The sequence below is a fragment of the Phasianus colchicus genome, chromosome 4 (assembly GCF_987193195.1).
Source record: "Phasianus colchicus chromosome 4, bPhaCol1.hap1.1, whole genome shotgun sequence".
Lineage (NCBI taxonomy): Eukaryota > Metazoa > Chordata > Aves > Galliformes > Phasianidae > Phasianus > Phasianus colchicus.
The window spans coordinates 48,687,824-48,699,884 of NC_143439.1; positions in this window are offsets into that span (position 1 = coordinate 48,687,824).

The window sequence follows — 12,061 nt, forward strand, 5'->3', positions numbered from 1 at the left end:
GCTGCTTTGAAATACAGTGATGGGCATCAGGATTCCACTAAGGAAAGCTCCTTGTCAGATACTGAGAGAAATTTACCCTTTTTCCTTCTTCCAAAGACCAGCAAAGCATGTACGAGTGAATGCCCTCTTCTAAACTCCCATATTAAGGTGTGTCTAGGGATTCAGAATGTCTGAGTCTGAAAAAGATCAGTAAATGGTTATGCATCTTGATATTTCTTTCCTGAGCCTGTTAGTTGGATTTGCCTAAAGCTGAATTTGTAGAAATCCACTGTCTTAATGGAAAGAAGTAAAAAAAGAAAGAAAATCTATCAGTTCTTTTGATAGCTGTTTTTTCCACTCATTAATCACTATTAAAACTATGTGCCTTTTCATATTGGATTTGTCTGGTTTTAGCTGCAAGACATCGGTTTTTGCCTTTCTTTTCTCTTATAGCTCACTAAGTGCTTTAATAATAGAAATTTTCTCTATACAACAGTGTGAAGCCACTGTCATTAACTCTCTTTTGCATAAACTGTTGTGATTGAATTCTTTAAATCTCCCACAGGAAGGCATTTTCTTTAGCCTTTGAATACTTTTCTGCACCCTTTGTGATTTTGCAGTAATGTTTTTGTGTTGCATGAACCCCCATTGCTACTTATTATGTTTCTGTTGGTCTTATCATGCTATAAGGAGAAATGAAAATCGCTTTCCTGTTCTTACTCAGCAATCCTAGTTATATTTCTCCTTGCCCTGGAGACTTTCAAGGTGAGTTTGAATAAAGCTTTGGGCAACATGAGCTAGCTGTGGATGTTTCTGCTCAGTGAAGGGGAGTTGGACTACTTGGCCTTCAAAAGACCCTTCCAACTCTATGGTTTCTATGATTCCGTGATTCTAATTCCACTTTCAAAAGCATTTAAAAATGTTTTAGAAGTATGTACTTTTGGCAATTATTTTTCCAGCACATATTCAACATCTCATCTTGAATATGTGTAGCTCTGTTTGTACTTGAAAAAATTTTCAGTGTAAATGAGCCCTAAGTATCATTACAGGAATATTGGACTGCTTTTTGTTTAGTTGGTTTTGCATTGTCTCTACTGCTATTACGATCCTACAACCTTTATTTTATCCTCATACTTTATCTGGAATGATTGTTCAATTAATTCACTGAGGTGTTGATTGTACTTCAAACACAGTATTCATCCCTGTATAATACCTTCGAATTATATTCTTCTCCCTCACTTTTAGTGAACACTTTTCAACAGCTTTCAGGTACACATTTACTAATCATCTGACATGCTCTCCCAGTGACAACTGCACTATTGGTACATTGAGCAATTCATTTTTAAAGAGGGTGGAACATTTGCAGACAAAAGAATTTGTGGTTTCAGGACATCTCAGAGCTTCCTCTCCCCACACTGACCCACCTTTCAGAGCCAGCCCTTTCTTCTACCTTTAGAGTGGTTCTGGTAGCAAAAGTTCCCACGGGTACTAGGCTTAAAATCGCACCGGCTTAGTAATAGCCGTCTCATTCCTACCTAACACAAGTACTCCACGCTACCAGTCTGATTTATTTTTTATCTAATTACCTGAGGAGATTATGCCTCTTGAGTTTATCATACAGGGAAAAAACAAAATAACAAACCAAAGAAGAAAAAAAACAACAACTCGTGTAGCAAGTCATACCCTAATCCCATTAATCTCCACTAATAAGTCAGAATTTTGTTTTTGTGAAACTGAGGAGATAAAGGAGAGCCCTTTCAGTTAGGAGAATTGTGGTCAACACAATCAGTAAAGAAACCAGTGTTACTCAGCTTCAAGTAACCTCTTACTTAGGTGCTATTGCTCACTGATGTGAGATCAATTCGTTTTTTGTAGTGTTATAGGAGAGTGTCAATAAAAGAAAGAATTTTCGCTAACCAGCTTTTTTGCAGGCTGTCGAAGAAGCTGTTTTATAGCATCACTCCTTCCTTCTCTTTCTTTTATTTTTTGCTACTATTTTATTCAGCTAAATCCTTTCTTCTTTTAGCTTAGGAAAGCTAAAATGGGAAGGGATGGAGGAAGCAGAGTGCTTTGTTAACTCTGGGTAAGCAAATGCAAGAATACGTGAAAGTGTTTTCTGTGCTGCATGTTTTTCTCCCTGTTCTCCTCTGATTTCTTTTCTTTCACTTGAAACAGTAAGGGATTTCTTTAGCTTGAGTAAGTATTTGATTCTTATTTCACTCATGCTCTGGTAAACTAGAATTGTAATTCATAGTATCAAATTAGATGAAGATTTGTTGAACTAACTAGTCTTATACTATCCAAAATTCAGTTTGATAATCTTCCTTTGAATTTCAGTAATCATGTCATGCTTTCAGCTGAAAGAGTGTTAGTAGCACACCAAAGTATTGGTTGTTGCTGAAGCATGGGTTTGTGGCAAGGGCTAGGCCACTTGGTATGGAAGAGACACCACCATGATGGGGTGGGGCAGGACCAGGACAGGTGCCCTGAATTAGGCCAGGAGTTCTTCCATATCACCTGACATTGTGCAGAAGGCCATAAAGCCGCAGTTGGCAAGTAGTGAGACAGTATGCTACTAGTAGGATGTTGGTGAGTAATTGTATTGTGGAGATAAGTATCTAGTTGTCTTTATATACACAAATATTTATTATTGTCTTTTTCTCTCTCCTTTTCTGTCTCTGTAAACAGCTTTTTTCTCCGACCACAAGTTCTATTTTTTTTTCTAGTTCTCTCATTCCAACTACTTGGGGGTGGAGTGTGCAAATGTGGTGCTGAGCTTTCTGCTGGATTAAACCACAATAAATTCTGAAAGACTGTACAGTTGCTTTAAAATTTTCTTTTCTTACTTATTTTCTTTTTTAAAATGATATTCATTATTGTGCTCGATGAGATGCAAATGTTAAAACAACTTTCAATTTCATGTGAGTTCTGTGTGACCTTCGTTACCTCAGGATACCAAAGGCCTAGCTAATTTTAATTGAGATAATGAATATATTCAAAGTATTGTTGTGGAAATATATGTACTCCTTTCCTTTAAAATAAATAAATAAATCACTAAGGTAAGGGAGTCCTTTTGTAGGTTGAATATGGATCTCTACTGCCAGGCAGGAGAAATGTCAATAGTTCTGCTTGTTTGGATATACAAGAATCATTTGAACTAAACCCCAGTTGTCTTCATCCTGTGTATGTGACCATTAATTTATATTGGAAAGAGATAAACAGGAATAAGAATTCACAGTGTACTCTTTCTGAATCATACTTTCGAATAAGTGCCTAATGCATCATTTAGTTTTCTATCAAGTATGAACTTTGCCTTCAAATGCTGAGTTTGATTACCATAAACAACAGTTTATTATTTGAAGAGACATCTATGATTAGCTTTAATATCTATCAGGTTTTAAAAAGCAAACATATACAGTGTAAAGAAAATGATCTTCATCTAAAGCTTTGCTTTAGCAGAGTCAATATTTAGAAAGCTGTCTACTGCTGTTTAAACAAAGAAAATATTCTTTCTAAAATAGTATTTGAGACAGTAGTGGACATAATATTTTAAAATAAGTATTTAAAAACATTTATGAAAACCAGACTTAAAGACAGTATTATACCAAATTTCTTCAAGAAGAGCCAACAATTTAATAACTCTTCCTCAAAACCACCCTGTATTCAATCTTTGTTCTAAATTCAAGACTGAAATGTTTATAGGAAAGATATTTTTAAAATTATTTTAAACTTCTTTGATCAAAGGCTGTGGTTGAATCTGATGAAAGTATTCCATTTTCCTTAAATCAAGATAGAAAATCTAAGACTTAATCTGTATCTATTAAGGACTTCTTGATTTTTTTTTTTCTTGATTTTTTTTTTTTTTTTCTTAATTGCAATTGGTTTTGAGGAATGGAGAATGTTTATGAACAGAGAATGCCTCTCTATTTCTGAGCTGTTGTTTGCTGTTTTATGAATGCATTTTCCCCTAAATTTCATTCTGAATTAGATTAGAATGTGAGATTACTGTATAATAAATACCTATTTTCAGAAGTGTTATTTCTTGTACCCATCATACCTAAACAAAACTAAACAAAATTGCAAAATTCTACGTGGACTCAGTTGAGGGTCCAAATAGTTTCTATAACTTCTAATTACTGGAAAATACCTAATTGTCAATAAATTACAAAGAGTCACCTAGACAGATTGTCCATTCTATGTTAGCATAAATGATATAGTTTCTAGAATTTTTTCAAAAAATGTTGGCTGATAAAAAGCGATTGTGTAACAAGAGACTTGGTTTTCCAGAGAACATTATAACTTTATGTGAATGTACTTTGCTGTGTAAAAGAAATTGTTAGGTGGACAACTAGTTAGAAACAAAGTAATCCTCTGGATTGGAACAATGTGTCTACTTTTTTTTTTTTTTTTGAACCAATGACACTTTGTAAAAGTTCAAACCATTTATTTTTAACACATATTTTCCTTGATGTGATTACTATATTCTGTTTCTTTTTAAAAAAATAACAACATGATATTACATTTTCAAAATTTTCAATAACAAATCTTAAAACCTTTTTTTTTTTTTTTTTGAAACTCTATGGCTTAAGGTGGTAGCAGACAAAGGAATTGAGTTTCCTAGCTTTTTTTATTATTATTATTATTATTTATTTTTTTATTTTTTTTATTTCCACAACTGACAGGATAGGGGTAGTTTCCAAGTACATAGCTAAAAATACATATTTCCTAGGCGGGGGAGGAATTCTCTGTCCTGTACTGAACAGTAACTGATCTATTATTAACACACAGGCTTTGTTTTTTCTGGGCTCTGTGACAGTCTGCTAAATTGCATGCAAAATCGTATGCCCAGTTTTTTATGAGATTATCACAGAAATGATCACTTTTTTCCATCAAAGATGTCATATTCAAGATATAATTTTACTGAAAAAAATTCAGTTGAAATATTTTTGTACAAACTTGCAACTTGATTTGAAAGCTTTGAAGAACTAGTCAACATCTTCTCAACATGTTATTAATCATACTAATAGGCAGGTCAAGTCTGGTGCTGATTAATTCTCTCTTCTCATGTTTCTTCCTAGAATTGATTAGAAATGATATGCATAGTTATTTTTCCAAAACGTGGATAAAGAACATGGTTGAGCATTTGCTAATATTTTAGAGATATACAGACCATGATATATCTATATCTGCTAGTTTTTATCTCATGTACTCCTTCAATATTTTTAGTCTATTTTTTCTGTTTTTGTATCATTACTAGTACTTCTCAATATCTAGCTTAGTAAGAGACATTTGAAAGATTTTGTAGTAAAGGTTAGCTTTTTTACACTACTGTTTGCTGAAGACTGGCATGTTTCTAACTTCTGTTAACAAGGAGAAGGGGAAGAGACTTCTTTGATCAAGAATAATCTTTGGTTTGGTTGGTTAAAAGCTGTGTTGTAACTCATATTCACCATTTAATAGTGGTTTTTGATTATTCTCTGCACAATAAAAATTGCTGGATCATCATCTTACTGAATCAACAGACTTGAAAGGTGGGCCCGGGTAAACCTAGTGAGGTTCAACACAGCAAAGGTTTTGTGCTTGGGCCAGAGGAATCCCAGGCATTTATACAGACTGGAAGGAGCAGTCCTTGAGAACAGCCCTGCAGATAAGGACCTGGGGGTCCTGATGGATGAAAAACTGAACATGAACCAGCAGTGTGCTCTTGCAGCAAACGGTATCCTGGGCTCCATCAAAAGAGGGGTGGCAAGCAGGGACAGAGAGGTGTTTATCCCTCTCTACTCTGCCCCTGGAGGCCCCTAGACTACTATGTCCAGGTCTGGAGCCCCCAGTACAAGAAAGACAGGGAGCTGTTGGAGAGGGTCCAGAGGAGAGCCACAAAGATGATCTGGGGGTTGGAGCACCTCCTCTACGAAGTCAGGCTGAGGAAGCTGGACTTGTTCAGCTCAGAGAAAAGAAAGATGCAGGTTGACCTAATTGCAGCCTTTCGATACCTAAAGGGAGCCTACAGAGGGGAGGGGAATCAACTCTTTGAAAGGGTGGATAACAGCAGGACAAGGGGAAATGGTTTTAAATTGAGGGAGGGAAGATTTAGGTTGGATGTCAGGGGGAAATTCTTTGCAGAGAGAGTAGTGAGGTGCTGGAACAGCTGCCCAGAGAGGCTGTGGATGCCCCATCCCTGGAGGTGTTCAAGGCCAGATTGGATGGGGCCCTGGGTCACCTGGTCTAGTATTAAATGGAGAGGTTGGTGGCCCTGCACGTGGCAGGGGGGTTGGAGATTCATGATTCTTGAGGTCCCTTCCAACCCTGGCCATTCTGTGATTCTGTGAAATTGCTTCAGTGAGTTTTGCTCTGTGGAAGAGCATAAAACCCCGCAGTGATATAGCTTAGTTAACTGATTTCCGTGGCAGTGGTGCAAGAGATGATTTTCTTAAATAATTTCTACTCAAGAATCTAGCAATCAAGTACTTTTTTTTAAATAACAAATTCAATAACATTATCATACAAATCATGGACAGTGTTGACATACCTCCTGTGGAGGCTAGATTGTGATTCATTGCAGAACCTAAAAATATTTCAAAACAATTTTCTGGATTTCATTTACTTTTCCCAGGATATTATTCTGTTCTACAAAGGAAAGTGCAGCTCTTAAAGACTATTAAAAATAGGAATATTTTTTAGTAGTTTTAGTCTCTGTGCCTAATACCTGTCTCATAGAATAGGCGGAGATACTGAACGCCTTCTTTGCTTCTGTTTTCAGTGAAAAAGCTCTCCCTTGGGAATCCCAGACCCTGGCGGTTAGTGAGAAGGTCTGGGGAATGGAAGACTTCCCTTTAGTCAGGGAAGAGGTGGTCTGAGAGTGCCTAGGCAACACCAATGTTCATAAATCCATGGGACCCGATGGGGTACATCCACAGGTGCTGAGGGAGCTGGCAGAGGTGATTGTTGAACCTCTCTCTATCATCTTTGAGAGGTCTTGGAGAATGGGGGAGGTGCCTGAAGACTGGAGGATAGCCAATGTCACTCCGGTCTTCAAAAAGGGCAAGAAGGAAGATCCAGGTATTTACAGGCCAGTCAGCCTCACCTCTGTCCCTGGAAAGGTGATGGAACAGATTGTGCTGGATGCCATCTCCAGACAACTGGAAGAAAAGGAGGTTATCAGGAGTAGTCAGCATGGGTTCACCAGGGGGAGGTCATGCTTGACCAACCTGGTAGCCTTCTATGATATTGTCAGTGGATGGGGGGAGAGCAGTGGATGTAGTCTACCTTGATTTCAGCAAGGCATTTGACACTGTCTCCCACGACATCCTTATAACAAAGCTGAGGAAGTGCGGGATAGATGAGTGGACAGTGAGGTGGGTTGAGAACTGGCTGACTGGCAGAGCACAGAGGGTCGTCATTGGCGGTGCAGAGTCTGGTTGGAGGCCTGTAACCAGCGGGGTTCCTCAGGGCTCGGTGCTGGGTCTGGTCTTGTTCAACATCTTCATCAATGACCTTGATGAGGGGATAGTGGCCACCCTCAGCAAGTTTGCTGATGATACGAAGTTGGGAGGATTGGCTGACACGCCTGAAGGCTGTGCTGCCATTCAGCGAGACCTGGACAGGCTGGAGAGTTGGGCAGTAAGAAACCAGATGAGGTTTAACAAAAGCAAGTGTAGAGTCTTGCACCTAGGGAGGAATAATTGCATGCACCGGTACAGGTTGGGGGATGACCTGCTGGAGAGGAGCTCTGCAGGGAGGGACCTGGGTGTCCTGGTGGACGACATGGCCATGAGCCAGCAGTGTGCCCTTGTGGCCAAAAAGGCCAATGGCATTCTGGGGTGCATTAAAAAGAGCGTGGCCAGCAGGTCGAGGGAGGTGATCCTCCCCCTCTACTCTGCCCTGGTGGGGCCTCATCTGGAGTACTGTGTCCAGTTCTGGGCTCCTCAGTACAAAAAAGACAGGGGTCTCTTGGAAAGAGTCCAGCGGAGAGCCACAAAGATGGTGAAGGGCCTGGAGCATCTCCCCTATGAAGAAAGGCTGAGTGATCTGGGTCTGTTTAGCCTTGAGAAGAGAAGATTGAGAAGGGACCTGATCCAGGTCTATAAATATCTAAGGTGTGGGGGGCAAAGTGGTGAGGCCAGACTGTTTTCAGCAGTGTGTGGAGACAGGACAAGGGGAAATGGCCAGAAGCTGGAGCATAGGAAGTTCCGCACCACTGTGCGCAAGAACTTCTTTACGGTGAGGTGACGGAGCACTGGAACAGGCTGCCCAGGGAGGTTGTGGAGTCTCCTTCTCTGGAGATATTCAAGACCCGCCTGGACACCTACCTGTGCGACCTGGTGTAGGGATCCTACTTTGGCAGGGGGGTTGGACTCGATGATCTCTGGAGGTCCCTTCCAACCCCTACGATTCTGTGATTCTTTGTCAGGGCAATCTGATCTAGTACTGGATCTGGTGGCTGGCAACCCTGCCTGTGACAGGGAGACTGAAACTTGATGATTCTTGAGTTCCCTAGAACTAGGTTAAACTTCATTAATGACTATGCATCCAGAACAGCTAGCAAGTTGGAATTAGTTCAGTGTTGGAATGCTCTGTATTTTACAATCATTAAGAGCTGGCATGCAAGGAAATATTCTCTATGGAACAGTTTCTCTTGGCAGCTTGCCTAGCTGTTCCAACACCTCTAAGCACAAAAGCAGTCTCAGCTTGATACTCTCCTTGGATACTTGCTGTGCACACTGAGGGCGCGTGTATATTGCACAAACCAAAATTGTCTGGTAGTATGCTATAGTTAGATTTCAGTAGGAGTGGAGAGGTAGTAGCAGTTGAACTGTAGTTATATAATGCTTTTTTTAGGCCAAGAAACTGTGGTATTGGCTAATATTGTGCTTAGACACCAAATATACCAAGGCTGCCTGTTTATTTCAGGGAAACAAGAAGGTAGTATTGCTCACAGATCTGAACAAAAGTAGGCTGGAAATAGTCTGGACATGACTGGAACTTGATGGAGTTAGAGGCAACATCTTACTGACCCTGGAGTATTCTGCGGGATATCTGTTGTGTAACGCTAAATAGTCTGTTATCTTTCTTTTCAGATATATTTGGAGGAATACTGGCATAAAATTATTTTTAACTGGTATATTCATAGCTGTCTCTTGGTAGTGTACATATGGAAAAATATTGAAGTTGTTAATACTTCAGATGTTTTAGTCTCAAGATCTGTAGCATTAAGTCTTCTCTTGGAAGATAAAAGGAAGGGTACAAGCTGCAAATTCTATGTAGTGTATGAGTACATGAAATAGCTGCCACTGGAAAGTAGAGGAGTCTCTTGCAAGTCATCTTCATGTGAATGAGAAGTTGTGTTTTATAATACGGCACAACGGAAAAAACAAATAAAAGTGTAATTTTGAAATTCAGATTTTGCAGAAGAAATTGCTTTCATCTGGCCTGCAACAGAAAGAAACATATTCTAGGACCAGAGCAAGGGAATTCAGATTTCTTTTCTATACACCTTACAAAACCATATGACTTCAGAGATGTAGGCCAAAGCATGAGCATCCATCAAAACAGCTCATGAAGTGAAAAACACATCATATTTATGAATGATCAGAATGCGTTAAATCTGAGTTTACAAGTTCCTGAAAACAAATGTACTCTTTTACACGACTTCAAATAATTCAGAAGCATATTTCACATATTTCATAGTAGAACTTGCCTAATAGGCTTTTTTTTTTTTTTTTTTTTTTTTTGTCAATAAACCAGGGCTGAGATATTTTTCTGCAGATCATGCAAGCTTTGGGAAGCCTGGTGCATCCATTATATGCAATACTAACAAGAAAATTGTTGTTGTCAGTTTAGTCTTGTCATCTTCCATGATGCAGCTGACCTGTAATTTGAGTTTGTTTTCAGTGCTATGGTATGATGTATTAAGGAGGAAAAATAAAGGCTTTCTGGAATAAAGGATTATTTTTCCAGTAGAAGTGTAAAATATTTATTTCCTGAGCGTAGAGAGGTCAGCTGTCCATCCAGTGCTCAGGGTGTGCATTGTTTATCTTGCAAGATTTTGTGAACTATGCTTGGTATTTTAAAAATTGTTTTATTTTTTGAAGATGTTTTTAGTACTTTGGCACAATGATGTGTCATATCCTCTCTGGGAGAGAAATGTCTTTTTGTTATTCAGTTACCTTGAAATCACTCTTCATTCAAACTGACTCAAGGTAAGATGCATCTAAAAAGTACTTACTCACAATAGCTGAATAGACAATCTTGCTATGAGGGTTTACAAAAAACAGGTGATAAAATGAAAATTCTCAATCCTTCTTTATGCATGCAGCTTCCTAAAGATTTTTTTTCTGACATTTCTTTCATCAGAAGAATTCTTTCTGCAAGCCTGAGATCTCAGACTGTATGCAATAAAGAACTTACCTGAGGCATTCCAGCTCTTAATAATTCCAATTCTTACAATCCATTCAGGTAAATTTAATCTTTCTCCATTAAAATATCTCTCTTCGTCAAAAGACAGTCTTTCCATTCCTTTTAATTAGTGTTAGTTCATATTCTCAAAGATGTTAATGTTTTCTTAAGAGACTAGATGTCATTTCTCGTGTACGACAGCCTTTTGTCTCTGGAGAGACAAGTCCCTATCTTTGATAACTCAGGATATATCTTTCAGTGTGGGTCTTATACTAATCTATATTTAATAAAAATACTTGACACAAAATTCTGAATGGGTGAATACATGTATGTCATTAATGAATTTTAATTAAAAACAAGCATGAAGGTAGGCAACCTTTTCAGAGTGGCAACATGCTTGAGTTGATTAATCCAGAGAATTATTTTTTTCTAGCTATATTGTGTTTCTTTGCCAAGCTTACATCAGTATATGTGTTAGCTTGGTATGTGTGTCTGATTAATTTTTGTCTTGTACTCTGTTACTCAGTTTTCAATGCTGATATGTTTAATTCTAGCATTTTCTTTTCTACTTGAATTTATGGTAAGACAGTGAGCTGGATAGATTTAAGGTTTACTGTGATGTGTTCTGAGGTAGGGTCCCAGTGAAAGGGAAATTGTATTTAAAAGCATGCTCTTTCTCTTATTAATGGAGGCCATCAGCTGTGATCTTCTTGGGAACATATAAACCGTGATTATTCTACCTACTCAAACATTAAACTGTGACCTTAAGGAGAATGAAACAAGTCTCTCATACTTGCTCTCTTCATGGGCTAGAGAAATTCTGTCTTGGACATATGGACAGAGTTGGGACGCATCATGCTTTCATGCTGTCCTGGTTTCAGCTGGGGCAAAGTTTATTTTTCCTTCATAGTGTTTGGTATGCTACTATGTTTTTGCTTTAGGAGAAAAAATAAACTTGGTAACAGAGCAATGTTTTCACTGTTGCTGACCAGTGCTGTACAGAGATAAGGAAATTTCAGTTTCTTGGCTTCTTGTACTGTTCTGCTGCTGATGGGTGTTGAGAAAGCTGTTGGGAGAAGACAGAACCAGTACCTCTGACCTAGAATGGCCAAAAGGATATTCCATATCATATGATAGCACGTGAAAAATCTTGAAATGTGGTGGGAGTTCACCAAGTGGACTGCTGCTGACTGGGGACTGTCTGGACATCAGTTGGAGGGTAGTGAGAAATCGCTTGTGCATCACTTTTTTTTTTTTTTTTTTTGAAATATATACAAAATTACATTTACTATTATCTTTTTTCCTCTTCCTTTTCTGTCTAAGTGAATAGTTTTTATCTCAACTCATGAGTTCTGCTTTGTTATTTTTTCCAAGTTCTCTCCCTCATCCCAGTGGGGTGAGTGTTGAGAGTGAATGACTGTGTGGTGCTTAGTTACTTGCTAGGTTAGATCACAACATATCCTTAGATCCTACAGCCCTCCACCAGTGGTGAATGCCGTTAGCAATACATAGTCTTCATCACCTCTAGAAAAAAGCTGTGTTTCTCTCTCCTGAAGACCAAAGCGTGTTCTCTGCTCTCAGTTTTCATCCTCAGAGAGAAGGGATTTTGATAGTGCAACATCATAGTATACTTTGTCTGATTTAGTTATTGACAGAATGATTTTGTTCTTCAGAACTACTTAGATTT